Raw genomic sequence first — 15663 nt, forward strand, 5'->3', positions numbered from 1 at the left:
TACAGAAGCAGCTTTAGGCGTGCGACAGACCAGTGAAGTTCTACATTGTATCTAGCAGTACATCTACAGTGTATGAACAAAAAGATATGAACACCAGACATGTGCTCAATATTTATTTACTTTTTAATAACGAGTTGGCGTATCATTGACTTTGAGAACTGCCTGATAGTTTCCAGTGGAGTGTTGTCTCATTCTTATACTAAAATATCCCCCAATTGCTTCAACGATAGTGGAGCTGGAAAACTGTTCCTCACTCCCTGCTCTAAAACTCACTGTAACGGTTCAACGATGTTGAGGTCTGGTGATTGTGTTGACCAGGGAAGACGTTTGACGATATTCTGATGCACCACGAAACACGCCTGAATCTTTCGGGCTGTATGTGTGATCTCATTGTCATATTGGAATAGGACAGTGTGTGGCAGAAATGTGCCAGTCATAGTAATCACGTCACTGTCGAGGATGTCGAGATATTCACTCGCAGTAGTCCGATCACTGAGGGCAATGATAGGACCAGCTGAGTACCATAATCACGAAAATCGTAACGGAACCTTTCCCTTGCTTGACTGCAGGAAGCAGTCATGCGGGGTCTTAGGCTTCTTTTGGGGTTCTCCGCACATAAACCCTGCAGTTTGTCGGAAACAATGTAAACGACGATTCATCGGACCATAAAACATTCTTCCATTCACAAAGTGTCCATGTTTTATGGTCGTGACACCATTTCCGCAGCTTTGCGTTGAATTCTGTTTTTAAGGGTTTCGCAATTTCAGCCCTTTCATGAATTTCACATTGTGGAGCTCCACCGTTCTGTATTTGTCAACACAGTGTTACTCAAATGAATGTTGAGTTCTGCAGTCACTTTTACCGCAGTAGTTTTATGTTGTCTGGCCACAATACTTTTTAATGCTTGTCGGACTTTATCAGTAAACTTCGTCTTTCGCCCACTAATGCTCTTCGCCGATGATGTTTTACCACGTTTTGTGTACACTGTCTTTACCTTGGACACTTTCGCTCGCGAAACGTGAAACAGTTCACCTGTTTTCGTCACAGATGTTGCCGCTAACCGCGCACCAACGAGTTGCCCTTATTGAAAGTCAGAGATCACACATTTCACCATCACAGAAAAAAGTGTATAATACGAGTACATTGAAGGATAACCTCCAAGACTTGGCTCATCAGCTGTGCACTGCAGTCGCGTCGCAATACTTACACATACGTAGTAGTGCTAACTGCAACAGGATGTACTGCTACAGTATATTGCATAGTGTTCATATTATTCTGCTCACCTACTGTACATTTCGAAGAACGTACTGAGGTTTCCTCCCAATTGCATTTGCATTTGGAGCGTGGGAAGAATGATTGCCTGAATACCTGTGAGCGCTTGGTAAATAGCGTAATGTTGTCATAGCGGTCCCTACGATTGAGAAAACGGAGAGTGGTAGTATTCCTAGATTCATTGTTTAATACTCTTTCTTGAAGTAGGTACTCACGTGACAGTCTGCGTCCATCTTCAAGTGTTTGTCAGTGTAGGTTTTTCAGCATTTCGTGACGCTATCCCTTGAGTCGAAGATATCTGTGACGTCATGCTGTCTTTTCTTGTATACTTTCAATATCCCCTCTTAGCCCGTTTGCCGTTCGTCCAACACACTACAACGTTGCAGGATAGGGCGCTAGAGAGTAAGAAATCTCCTTTGTAGACGTACTGCATTTTCCCGGTATCTACTTGTTTTAACTACGATTGTGCCTATGTGATCATTTCGTTTCATATCCCTACAAATTGAAGTCCTTGTTATATTGTGTGTTAATGGCCTGACAGACAATGTTAACAGTAATCTCAGACTTAATAAGGTTTCAAAGTGATGCAAAGTTTGGTAACTCACTTTACATGTTCAGAAATGTAAAACTGTGCACTTCACAAACTGCAGAGAAGCAGTATCCAGTAGCAACAATAGCGATGAGCTACAGTTCACAGTGAAATGATCACATAGATTGTATCGTAGATGAAGCAGAAGTAGATTTCCGTTCATTGGTAGGACACTGTGAAAATACAATCAGGCTACTTTCGTACTACCCATTCCGCAATATTGCTCAAGTGTGTTGGACCCATAACAACACAGTTGCTACCGGAAACTCTGTCACTTTCTAGCGAAAGTGTTCACTTGAAAATAGGGATAAACGGACGTTCTAGTTAAGGGGAAGAGTGGTTGATATATTAAGCACTTTCTTTTATAATGCGATATCATTAATTACCGGTTTCGGCAGAACGTTGATAAACTTCAGTTCTAAACATTTTTAGTGACATGACGTAAAGAATCTTATGATGGGCAATGCGTGGCCAAAACTACTAATGGTTGTTATCATGTTACAAATGCGATTGTATCTAAAATAAAAATGTGTATATTTCAGTTCAGCCGGCCGTTGTGGCCGAGCGGTTCTAGGCGCTTCAGTCCGGAACCGCGCTACTGCTACGGTCACCTCGGGCGATGTCCTTACGTTAGTTAGGTTTAAGTAGTTCTAAGTCTAGGGGACTGATGACCTCAGATGTTAAGTCCCATAGTGCTCAGACCCATTTGATTTGAACAATTTCAGTTCAAATCCGAATCATAAAGGAACAATTTTTCGTAAAATCATATGATAGCTTTGTATTCGACATGTCACACCATAATCCAGGCCAAACCAAACAAAAATTAGTCTGGAATGAGGATGGTGTATTTTGGAACTATCTGACGTGCAGTATACTCTTGGGGGATCTGATATTTATTATTCGGTATTGCTACTTCAGAAAAGAAAATAATATGGATTATAAATAATATTAAATAGGAAACACTTCCTGACGTTCTACAAAATTATACACTCCTGGAAATTGAAATAAGAACACTGTGAATTCATTGTCCCAGGAAGGGGAAACTTTATTGACACATTCCTGGGGTCAGATACATCACATGATCACACTGACAGAACCACAGGCACATAGACACAGGCAACAGAGCATGCACAATGTCGGCACTAGTACAGTGTATATCCACCTTTCGCAGCAATGCAGGCTGCTATTCTCCCATGGAGACGATCGTAGAGATGCTGGATGTAGTCCTGTGGAACGGCTTGCCATGCCATTTCCACCTGGCGCCTCAGTTGGACCAGCGTTCGTGCTGGACGTGCAGACCGCGTGAGACGACGCTTCATCCAGTCCCAAACATGCTCAATGGGGGACAGATCCGGAGATCTTGCTGGCCAGGGTAGTTGACTTACACCTTCTAGAGCACGTTGGGTGGCACGGGATACATGCGGACGTGCATTGTCCTGTTGGAACAGCAAGTTCCCTTGCCGGTCTAGGAATGGTAGAACGATGGGTTCGATGACGGTTTGGATGTACCGTGCACTATTCAGTGTCCCCTCGACGATCACCAGTGGTGTACGGCCAGTGTAGGAGATCGCTCCCCACACCATGATGCCGGGTGTTGGCCCTGTGTGCCTCGGTCGTATGCAGTCCTGATTGTGACGCTCACCTCTACGGCGCCAAACACGCATACGACCATCATTGGCACCAAGGCAGAAGCGACTCTCATCGCTGAAGACGACACGTCTCCATTCGTCCTTCCATTCACGCCTGTCGCGACAGCACTGGAGGCGGGCTGCACGATGTTGGGCCGTGAGCGGAAGACGGCCTAACGATGTGCGGGACCGTAGCCCAGCTTCATGGAGACGGTTGCGAATGGTCCTCGCCGATACCCCAGGAGCAACAGTGTCCCTAATTTGCTGGGAAGTGGCGGTGCGGTCTCCTACGGCACTGCATAGGATCCTACGGTCTTGGCGTGCATCCGTGCGTCGCTGCGGTCCGGTCCCAGGTCGACGGGCACGTGCACCTTCCGCCGACCACTGGCGACAACATCGATGTACTGTGGAGACCTCACGCCCCACGTGTTGAGCAATTCAGCGGTACGTCCACCCGGCCTCCCGCATGCCCACTATACGCCCTCGCTCGAAGTCCGTCAACTGCACATACGGTTCACGTCCACGCTGTCGCGGCATGCTACCAGTGTTAAAGACTGCGATGGAGCTCCGTATGCCACGGCAAACTGGCTGACACTGACGGCGGCGGTGCACAAATGCTGCGCAAATAGCGCCATTCGACGGCCAACACCGCGGTTCCTGGTGTGTCCGCTGTGCCGTGCGTGTGATCATTGCTTGTACAGCCCTCTCGCAGTGTCCGGAGCAAGTATGGTGGGTCTGACACACCGGTGTCAGTGTGTTCTTTTTTCCATTTCCAGGAGTGTATTTAGAAGTACACGAACTGGCTTCCGTCAGTTGACATATGAATGTCGCAAACATAGATAAAATTGCGTGCAACATACTCAGATACTATTTATAAAGATACATAGATAAAAAGATACAAATATACTGAAAGGCACAGTGTTTACAGGAGAAAGTATTACTTTTGTATGTCACAAAGAAATAGATTATCTAAAAAATTAAACATCGTTTTTTTATATGGAGAAGTTTAATTTACAAGTATTTGTAAAAAAAAAAAAACATTTCGAGAAAGGAAACTGAGTTTGCCACAGTTCTGCCTGACTGTCGAACACAGTAGATTAAGACTGCACTCATCACACATCTATAGTACTGTACAGCTAAAAGGGCCACTGAGTGACCCAGTCCCAGTTGCAGGTTGTCTATCTAATAGCTTTCAGGGCAACAAAAATTTGATTTTCAGTATTTGTTACATTTATTTAAAAATTTCAGATGCTCTGACACATCCCTCATTAAGGTATAACCTTATGTTAAAGGATTAATACGGTGAATGAGGCAGCATAAGTCATAACCTGCAGATTACCTGTGGATACTTTATTCATCCAGAGTATGATAATGTGAGCACGTAGCGAATTCCAGCAGACTTTAAACATAATTTAGAGCCTTCTGTAAACCTTTCTCGCTAATAGCTCGACAAAATAATGAAGGAAAACAATTTGTTGCTTACTAAATGTCCGTTGGTCATGCAGTAAAAATTCAGCGTCAAGCATGACGTTTTAATTTACTATTTCCATCGTAGAGTCCCCTTATCAGTTAGAGGGCCCGCACAACAGACAAGCAAGGTGGGCTGTCGACCTCCTTTCAAAAACTCGCCAGTGGATACAAACATCAACAGACTTTCCGCATAAACATGGCACTACTTCGTGAAAAGCCATGTGACCGAGATCCACCAATTGGAACTAATGTGACTACGTGTAGCACGCCGCCGAATCGGTGTTAATGCACGCCAGCAGAGTCAGAGCGGCAGTGTCGACCTACAGATGGGACAGCTCCGGCCAATACCTATGCCGGCTGTAGCCTAGTAGACACACGCGGTTGCCTTCATTAGAAAGTTATATTTTTTGTTGGGTGTAACGCCACTTTATAATTGTGTAGCGTAGGTTTTTGGTTATTATTTCTTTTCATTCAAGATCAAACAAATTGCAAAATAATTTAGAAAAGATATCTGAACGGTGTGAAAATTGGCAGTTGACCCAAAATAGCGAAAAGTGTGAGGTCATCCACATGAGTGCTAAAAGGAATTCGTTAAACTTCTGTTACACGATAAATCAGTCTAATTTAAAAGCCGTAAATTCAACTAAATACCTAGGTATTACAATTACGAAAAACTTGCATTGGAAGGAACACATATAAAATGTTGGGGAGAAGGCTAACCAAAGACTGCGTTTTATTGGCACGACAGTTAGAAAATGTAACACATCAACTAAGGAGACTGCCTAAACTACGCTTGTCCGCCCTCTTTTAGAATACTTCTGCGTGGTGTGGGATCCTTAACAGATAGAGCTGACGGAGTACATCGAAAAAGTTCAAAGAAGGGAAGCACGTTTTGTATTATCGCGAAATATAGGAAAGAGTGTCACAGACTTTGGCTGGATATCATTAAAAGAAAGGCGTTTTTCGTTGCGACGGAATCTTCTCACGAAATTCCAGTCATCAATTTTCTCCTCCGAATGTGAAAATGTTTTGTTGACACCGACATACATAGGGAGAAACGATCACCACGATAAAATATGGGAAATCAGAGGTCGAACGGAAAGATATAGCTGTTCGTTCTTTCCTGGCCGTATACGAGGTTGGAATAATAGAGAACTGTGAAAGTGGTTCGATGAACCCTCTGCCAGGCATTTAAATGTGATTTGCAGAGTATCCATGTGGATGTAAATTATCTTGTTCTCTTATCTGGCTTTTGCCACCAGAGAAATAAGAAATTGGAAATTTGTGGTAAGGTCGTATGGGTCCAAACTGCTGAGGTCATCGTTCCCTAGGCTTGCACACTACTTAATCTAACTTACGCTAAGGACAACACCCACACCCATGCCCGAGGGAGGACTCGAACCTCCGACAGGGGAGCCGCGCGAACGTGGCTACCCTGCGTGGCCCACTGAACGTTTGGAAATTATTGCACGCCATGAAGGCGTTTTAGTTAAACTGTGGTCAGACTTGATCGTTAGTTCTTTCCTGCCGACCGCAGGAAAGAACTTTACCACTGAATCTATTCGCTACCCATTTTGCAGACAGTAACTACGTATACCTCAGGAAATACCTCCAAAATTACATAGTTTTGACTTTTCCATTGGTTTAGGGATGAATAATCAGAAAATAATAAAACTGTCACAATTACGGTTTTGTGTCTAGAACCATAAAGGTTTTTACATGCTTAACATCAAATATTTAACAGTAACTAGTTTCTAAAGTGATCAGGCATTTGAAGCTATTTTATACATGTGGGTTCAGTCTTTTAAAGAATCCAGGGTGGGAGGCAGGGGGAAGGGTTTACAGGTTCCTATTGAAATGGCTTGGTAAATGTAGAGGAGACCCCAAATGCTTGAAAAAGCCCAAGTGATTCACTGTTAATTTGGGCAATGAAAAACCAGAAAATGTAAAATATGATATAACGTCGTTTTCAAGACAATTTGTGAGTAAAATGGAGATAACGACCTGTATTTCGGCTTTACTCAACTTTAGTGTGGTTTTCATTGTCTAGAACATCGACACCCTTCAAAATAATAATAATAATAATAATAATAATAATAATAATAATAATAATAACCCCCGTGGAGGCCCGGGAAAAGAATAGGCCTCCGGTATGTTCTGCCAGTCGTAAAAGGCGACGAAAAGAACAAACCACTAATAGGGCTAACCCCCCTTTTAGTGTGATTACTTGGTTCAGGACAGAACTAAAGAAGCCTCGGACAAGCGCCGTCATGGTCGGGGACGACGCTTGAACCCTATGCCCGCCCACAACGGTAACGACACTGCTAGCCACATGGAAAATGATTTAAATCCGAATAGAGGTGTTTTGCAGGATATGCTTCCTGCAACCACCCTAGAAGGAAAACAAAGACAGAGGATGAGATGGTCAGATGAAGTAAATCGACACCTCATGTTCTGTTATTACCAAGCAACAAACCTAGGAACCAACACAACTGGATACAGATCACAAGTATACACAACATTTATTACCAGATACCCGGAATTAAAATTTTTAACAGAACAACGACTAGCTGATCAGATCCGTGTAATAATAAAAAATAACAGGATACCCCAGTCAGAATTAGAAAACATCAAACAACAAGTACAACAAATACTGGAACAAAATAATGTGCAATCAGAAGAAGAAGAAAACACAGTAATGGACTCAAACATCCCAGAGCAAACAAACAAAGACCAACACGCATCAATTAAACAATCAGAGGAAAACGAAATCTTAAGACAGCCACCAGAACAAGCACAAATAGAACACGAAGAGACACACGTGTTAGATATAGAAGAGAAATTTCAGCTGACATATATAGAATACAAAGACACAAATACAGACATTAGACCATTCTTGCATAGACCGCCAAATAACCCCCAAGTCGAAACAACAATAAAAACTATCAACACAATCATACACAACAAAATAAATGAAAACACAACTATGGAAGAGTTACAACTACTGGTTTATATAGGAGCACTCACTACACTAAATATACACACTAGGCAGAGATCAGAACAAACCAACACACAGAAGAAACGCACAAAACCAGCATGGCAACACAGGTTACAGATCAGAATAGAAAAACTGAGAAAAGACATCGGACAGCTAACACAATTTATAAGAAATGAAATATCAGACAAAAAACGAAAAAGGTTAGGTAAAATCTCACAACAAGAAGCAATAGAGCAATCAGATGAAAAAAAGCAGAAATTGCAAGCATTGGCCAAACGACTTAGAAGATACAAAAAAAGTGAAAATAGAAGGAAACAAAACCAAACATTCAACACAAACCAAAAGAGATTTTACCAAACAATGGATAACACACACATTAAAATAGACAATCCACCAAACATAACAGACATGGAACACTTCTGGAGCAGCATATGGTCAAACCCGGTACAACATAACAGGCATGCACGGTGGATACAAGCAGAAACAGACACATACAAGATGATACCACAAATGCCTGAAGTGATAATTTTGCAACATGAAGTCACCCGAGCAATTAATTCTACACACAATTGGAAAGCCCCTGGAAATGATAAAATAGCAAATTACTGGCTAAAGAAGTTCACCTCAACACATTCACATCTAACTAAATTATTTAACAGTTACATTGCAGACCCATACACATTCCCTGATACACTTGCACATGGAATAACCTATCTGAAACCTAAAGATCAAGCAGACACAGCAAACCCAGCTAAATATCGCCCCATAACATGCCTACCAACAATATACAAAATATTAACTTCAGTCATCACACAGAAATTAATGACACATACAACACAGAACAAAATTATAAATGAAGAACAAAAAGGCTGCTGCAAAGGAGCACGAGGATGTAAAGAGCAACTGATAATTGATACAGAGGTGACATATCAAGCTAAAACTAAACAAAGGTCCCTACACTACGCATACATTGATTACCAAAAAGCCTTTGATAGTGTACCCCACTCATGGTTACTACAGATTTTGGAAATATACAAAGTAGATCCTAAATTGATACACTTTCTAAACACAGTAATGAAAAACTGGAAAACCACACTTAATATCCAAACAAATTCAGATAGCATCACATCACAGCCAATACAGATTAAGCGTGGAATATACCAAGGAGACTCATTAAGTCCTTTCTGGTTCTGTCTTGCTCTGAACCCACTATCCAACATGCTAAATAATACAAATTATGGATACAATATTACTGGAACATATCCACACAAAATCACACATTTGCTATACATGGATGATCTAAAACTACTGGCAGCAACAAATCAACAACTCAACCAATTACTAAAGATAACAGAAGTATTCAGCAATGATATAAATATGGCTTTTGGAACAGACAAATGTAAGAAAAATAGCATAGTCAAGGGCAAACACACTAAACAAGAAGATTACATATTGGATAACCACAGCGACTGCATAGAAGCGATGGAAAAAACAGATGCCTATAAATACCTAGGATACAGACAAAAAATAGGAATAGATCATACAAATATTAAAGAAGAACTAAAAGAAAAATATAGACAGAGACTAACAAAAATACTGAAAACAGAATTGACAGCAAGAAACAAGACAAAAGCTATAAATACTTATGCTATACCAGTATTGACCTACTCATTTGGAGTAGTGAAATGGAGTGACACAGACCTAGAAGCACTCAATACACTTACACGATCACAATGCCACAAATATAGAATACATCACATACATTCAGCAACAGAAAGATTCACATTAAGCAGAAAGGAAGGTGGAAGGGGATTTATAGATATAAAAAACCTACATTATGGACAGGTAGACAATTTAAGAAAATTCTTTCTAGAACGAGCAGAAACTAGCAAAATACACAAAGCAATCACTCATATAAATACATCAGCTACACCATTGCAATTTCATAACCACTTCTACAACCCTTTAGATCACATAATATCAACAGATACAAAGAAAGTAAATTGGAAAAAGAAAACACTACACGGCAAGCACCCGTATCATCTGACACAGCCACACATCGATCAAGACGCATCCAACACATGGCTAAGGAAAGGCAATATATACAGTGAGACGGAAGGATTCATGATCGCAATACAGGATCAAACAATAAACACCAGATATTACAGCAAGCATATTATTAAAGATCCCAACACCACAACAGATAAATGCAGACTTTGCAAACAACAAATAGAAACAGTAGATCACATCACAAGCGGATGTACAATACTAGCAAATACAGAATACCCCAGAAGACATGACAATGTAGCAAAAATAATACATCAACAACTTGCCATAAAACATAAACTAATAAAACAACACGTTCCCACATACAAGTACACACCACAAAATGTACTGGAGAATGATGAATACAAATTATACTGGAACAGAACGATTATAACAGATAAAACAACACCACATAACAAACCTGACATCATACTCACCAATAAAAAGAAGAAATTAACACAACTAATTGAAATATCCATACCCAACACAACAAATATACAGAAGAAAACAGGGGAAAAAATTGAAAAATACATCCAACTGGCTGAGGAAGTCAAGGACATGTGGCATCAGGATAAAGTCGACATTATCCCAATTATACTATCAACTACAGGAGTCATACCTCACAATATTCACCAGTACATCAATGCAATACAGCTACATCCAAACATATATATACAATTACAAAAATCTGTAATTATTGATACTTGTTCAATTACCCGAAAGTTCCTAAATGCAATATAACATATACCATACAGTTACAAGGAAGTCACGCTTGACCGAGGTCCGCGTCACGTTCCATTTTTAACCAGACTTAAGTCTGAGGAAAAAAGTCAATAATAATAATAATATTGGAACAGACGAATGTAAGAAAAATAGCATAGTCAAGGGAAAAAACACTAAACAAGAAGATTACATATTGGATAACCACAGCAACTGCATAGAAGCGACGGAAACAACAGATGCCTATAAATATCTAGGATACATACAGACAAAAGGAATAGATAATACAAATATTAAAAAAGAACTAAAAGAGAAGTATAGACAAAGACTAACAAAAATACTGAAAACAGAATTGACAGCAAGAAACAAGACAAAAGCTATAAATACTTATGCTATACCAATATTGGCCAACTCATTTGGAGTAGTGAAATGGAGTAACACAGACCTAGAAGCGCTCAATACACTTACACGATCACAATGCCACAAATATGGAATACATCACATACATTCAGCAACAGAAAGATTCACATTAAGCAGAAAGGAAGGAGGAAGGGGATTTATCGACATAAGAAACCTACATTATGGACAGGTAGTCAATTTAAGAAAATTCTTTATAGAACGAGCAGAAACTAGCAAAATACACAAAGAAGTCACTCATATAAATACATCGGCTACACCATTGCAATCTCATAACCACTTCTACAACCCTTTAGATCACATAACATCAACAGATACGAAGAAAGTAAATTGGAAAAAGAAAACACTACATGGCAAGCACCCGTATCATCTAACACAGCCACACATCGATCAAGACGCATCCAACACATGGTTAAGAAAAGGCAATATATACAGTGAGACGGAAGGATTCATGATTGCAATACAGGGTCAAACAATAAACACCAGATATTACAGCAAGCATATTATTAAAGATCCCAATACCACAACAGATAAATGCAGACTTCGCAAACAACAAATAGAAATAGTAGATCACATCACAAGCGGATGTACAATACTAGCAAATACAGAATACCCCAGAAGACATGACAATGTAGCAAAAATAATACATTAACAACTTGCCATACAACATAACCTAATAAAACAACACGTTCCCACATATAAGTATCCACCACAAAATGTACTGGAGAATGATGAATACAAATTATACTGGAACGGAACCATTATAACAGATAAAACAACACCACATAAAAACCCGACATCATACTCACCAATAAAAAGAAGAAATTAACACAACTTATCGAAATATCCATACCCAATAGAACAAATATACAGAAGAAAACAGGAGAAAAAATTGAAAAATACATCTAACTGGCTGAGGAAGTCAAGGACATGTGGCATCAGGATAAAGTTGACATTATACCAATTATACTGTGAACTACAGGAGTCATACCACACAATATCCACCAGTACATCAACGCAATACAGCTACATCCAAACGTATATATATACAACTACAGAAATCTGTAAGTATTGATACATGTTCAGTTACTCGAAAGTTCCTAAATGCAATGTAATATATACCGTACAGTTAGAAGGAAGTCACGCTTGATCAAGGTCCGCGTCACTTTCCATTTTTAATCAGACATAATGTCTGAGAAAGGCAAGAAATAATAATAATAATAATAATAATAATTCTTTAGCATGAGATAGCCAGACTTGCGACGTGATTCAGAAATCCTTCACAGAAAGAACACTGTCCTTTATCTTGAATCAAAAGTCATCTACAAATACAAGGCGTGCATCAGGGCTATTATAACTTAGAAGATAGCTTTAGTTGCGGTCTCAGATTTCTCTCACGTGAAATGGAATTCTATCAGATAAAAATTGCAGCAACACTCAATCAGCTTTGGCGACATATCAATGTCGCATAACCTGAGCCACAGTCAAAATAATTGGCACGATTCGATTTAGTGGGAGCGTGCTGGAAAACTGGAATTTTAATACAAAAGAGATGGCTTGCGAAGCACATACACGGTGTCTTAGATAACTGCTGAAATGCGTGTGGCATGTATCTCGGGTGAAATTAGGTCGCGGACGTAAGACAGGAAGAAGAACAGCTGTTCACCAGCTTGTCTTCCTTACGTGTGAGTAAGGTAAATTTCAGCTGGTAGAAACTCTAAGAAAAGGCCCAGTTTCTCTCAGAAACCCACTCAGAAAATTCAGAGAATCGGTTTTATCAGCGAAGTTCACAAATAATTAATTACACGTTCCATAGATCATTTGACGATTTGTTTTTCATTGAGATACTGTGGGACGAGTCAGTTTACGGGGTATGTAAATGATTAATTTTGACATTAATGTATATATTCCCAGAATGAGATTTTCACTGTGCACCGGAGTGTGCTCTGATATGAAACTTCCTGGCAGATTAAAACTGTGTGCCGGACCGAGAGTCGAACTCGGGACTTTTGCCTTTCGCGTGTAAGTGCTCTACTATCTGAACTACTCAAGCACGACTCACTAGCCGTCCTCACAGCTTCAATTCTGCCGGTACCTCGTCTCCTACCTTCCAAACTTCACAGAAGCTCTTCTGCGAACCTTACCGAACTAGCACTCCTGGAAGAAAGGGTACTGCGGAGACATTGCTTAGCCACAGCCTGGGGGAAGTTTCCAGAATGAGACTTTCACTCTGCAGTGGAGTGTCTGCTGATATGAAAGTTCGTCCCCAGTTCGAGTCTCGGTCCGGCACACAGTTTTAATCTGCCAGGAAGTTTCAATGTATATATTAATTTTTGGTCCTAAGCATGCATCTACATTTAAATTTTTAACTGAAAATTCGTGTATGGAATGCAAGGAGTTGTCAAAAATAAATGTCAGATTTAATAACTGCTTTGCTATCTATCTCCCATGTCATATTATTGCGCCACAGATGATAAATTTTTATTGGTGCGTATAGAATCCTTCCTGAACCACTGAAAGCTTTAGGAGCATTTTTGTTGGTGTTCCGGGAGATATTCGCAATTTTGTTTTTACAGTACATGGGTGGAAACAACCCAAAAAATATCATCACGTCTTTCATTGGACGCTCAGTGTCCTTTTGTTTCCTGTTACAAACAAAATGAGTTCTGAAGAGCAATTTTACGTGCCCATCCGATAAAGGGTCCCAAATTAGTCTAGTGAGCCACTCTCTCTGCGAGAACTGTGGCCTAGTTTACAATAAATCTTAAAAATGTGCGACTATGCAACTCTGATGTTGTGTTTACAGTATTTTGCGACGATGCCATTATGCCTTTATTATTTTATGACAAGTTATAAAATAGCGGCCATTGCTGACTGAAACCGGTAGTCTAAGGACCAAAAGTTTTGTGGTCATTGGCGGAAATAATAGAGATTAATTCTAAAATTTATTTTGTTTGTATAGGGAAACAAACCGATGCTTTCGGTCGACACTGGGTGTCGCGTGAAAGATGTGAGGAGCAGTATTCATTTGTGCTGACTCCACTTACATTGAGAAAACGAAACTGCAGACGGAGAAAATGCACCTGACGACTCTTGGAAAGGAGCCCCGGTATAATGTGAAGGTGCAGTCAAAATGCCTAACTACTTGAAGAGGTAACTACAAAATAGATATTGCATAGTGTCCTTAGTACCTGCTTTTGTGCTTAAAATAATTTCTTTTTAAGTGATGGTTTACTTAGGAAAATTATTGCATAAGACATTAGTGAATGCAAATATGCAAAGTATATTACTAAGATGATTCGTATGATACCAAGACCAGCAGTTACACGAGGAGCAAAAGTAGCTGAACTGAAGAGCTCAGTAAAATGGTTCAAATAGCTCTGAGTACTATTGGACTTAATTTCTGAGGTTATAAGTCCCCTAGAAATTAGAACTACTTAAACCTAACTAATCTAATGAGATCACAGACATCCATACCTAAGGCAGGATTCGAACCTGCGACCGTAGCGGTCGCGCGGTTCCAGACTGCAGCGCCTAGAACCGCTCGGCCACTCTGAAGAGCTCAGTTATACGTGTCTTCCAGTTCATGTTTTCGTCAATACGTACGCCCAAAAAAGTGGAAGCTTTCTATCCAGTTTGCAGACTCCTGTTCATGTGCTATGTCAGTTATTGGTATGACTCAGTTTCTCGTAAAAAACTGAATGTAATGTGTTTTGTCATAACTATGTGGGAGTCTGTTTTTAGTGAACCACCTAATTCTTCTCTGTTTCTCTCTCTCTGATGGGACGTATTATACGCTACTATTATCTGCAAAAAGTACCAGTTCTCCTACAGGAACACTAAGTGGAAGGTCATTCACATTATAAGTGGACCCAACATTTAACCCTGTGGGACTCCGAAATTTCTCCTCAGTGTCTAAAATCCTCTCTCTTATTCTGCAAAAAATTTACCATTTTGTAAATTAAGTATGTTTAAAAACGACTGGCTGTAAAGCCACCAATCATATAAAAGTCAAGTATTTCTGAGCCGTCACGCTCGTTACTGGCGCGCCAGTCTCTTGGATGTCTATTATCGATCCTTCGATGTTTCTTATCTTTGCTTGCCTTGTTGTGTTCCGCATTCGCGGGGCGAGTGGCAGTTGACGTTGGCTCGGGCTACCTGCTGAGACGCCGCGAGGTACGAGGTGGAAGCAACAGCGTATATGTGGAGTTGGTTGTACGTGGTCTGCCGGTTCAGCATGGAGGATATGTGTTGGCTGCCTGCCTGTCTGCTCTCCTGATTTTGCTCGCCGTGCCTTGCGATCGCCTAGCTTGGGTTGCTGCCTGGTGTATCCCACACGACCCATACCGGACGTCCTGCAGAAGCCAGCACCAGTTAAGCAGCCTTGTGTTTCTTTAAAGAAAAGAGGCAAATGTATAAGACCTTTTGTAACCAATTTTGGTGGCCTCTTAATTGTGGCCTTCGTGTTTACACTGCCTTTGGGGAGTGCTAATTCTTTTAAATTTAAATAGTTGGGGTTCCCT

The sequence above is a fragment of the Schistocerca cancellata genome, chromosome 2 (genome assembly GCF_023864275.1).
Source record: "Schistocerca cancellata isolate TAMUIC-IGC-003103 chromosome 2, iqSchCanc2.1, whole genome shotgun sequence".
NCBI lineage: Eukaryota > Metazoa > Arthropoda > Insecta > Orthoptera > Acrididae > Schistocerca > Schistocerca cancellata.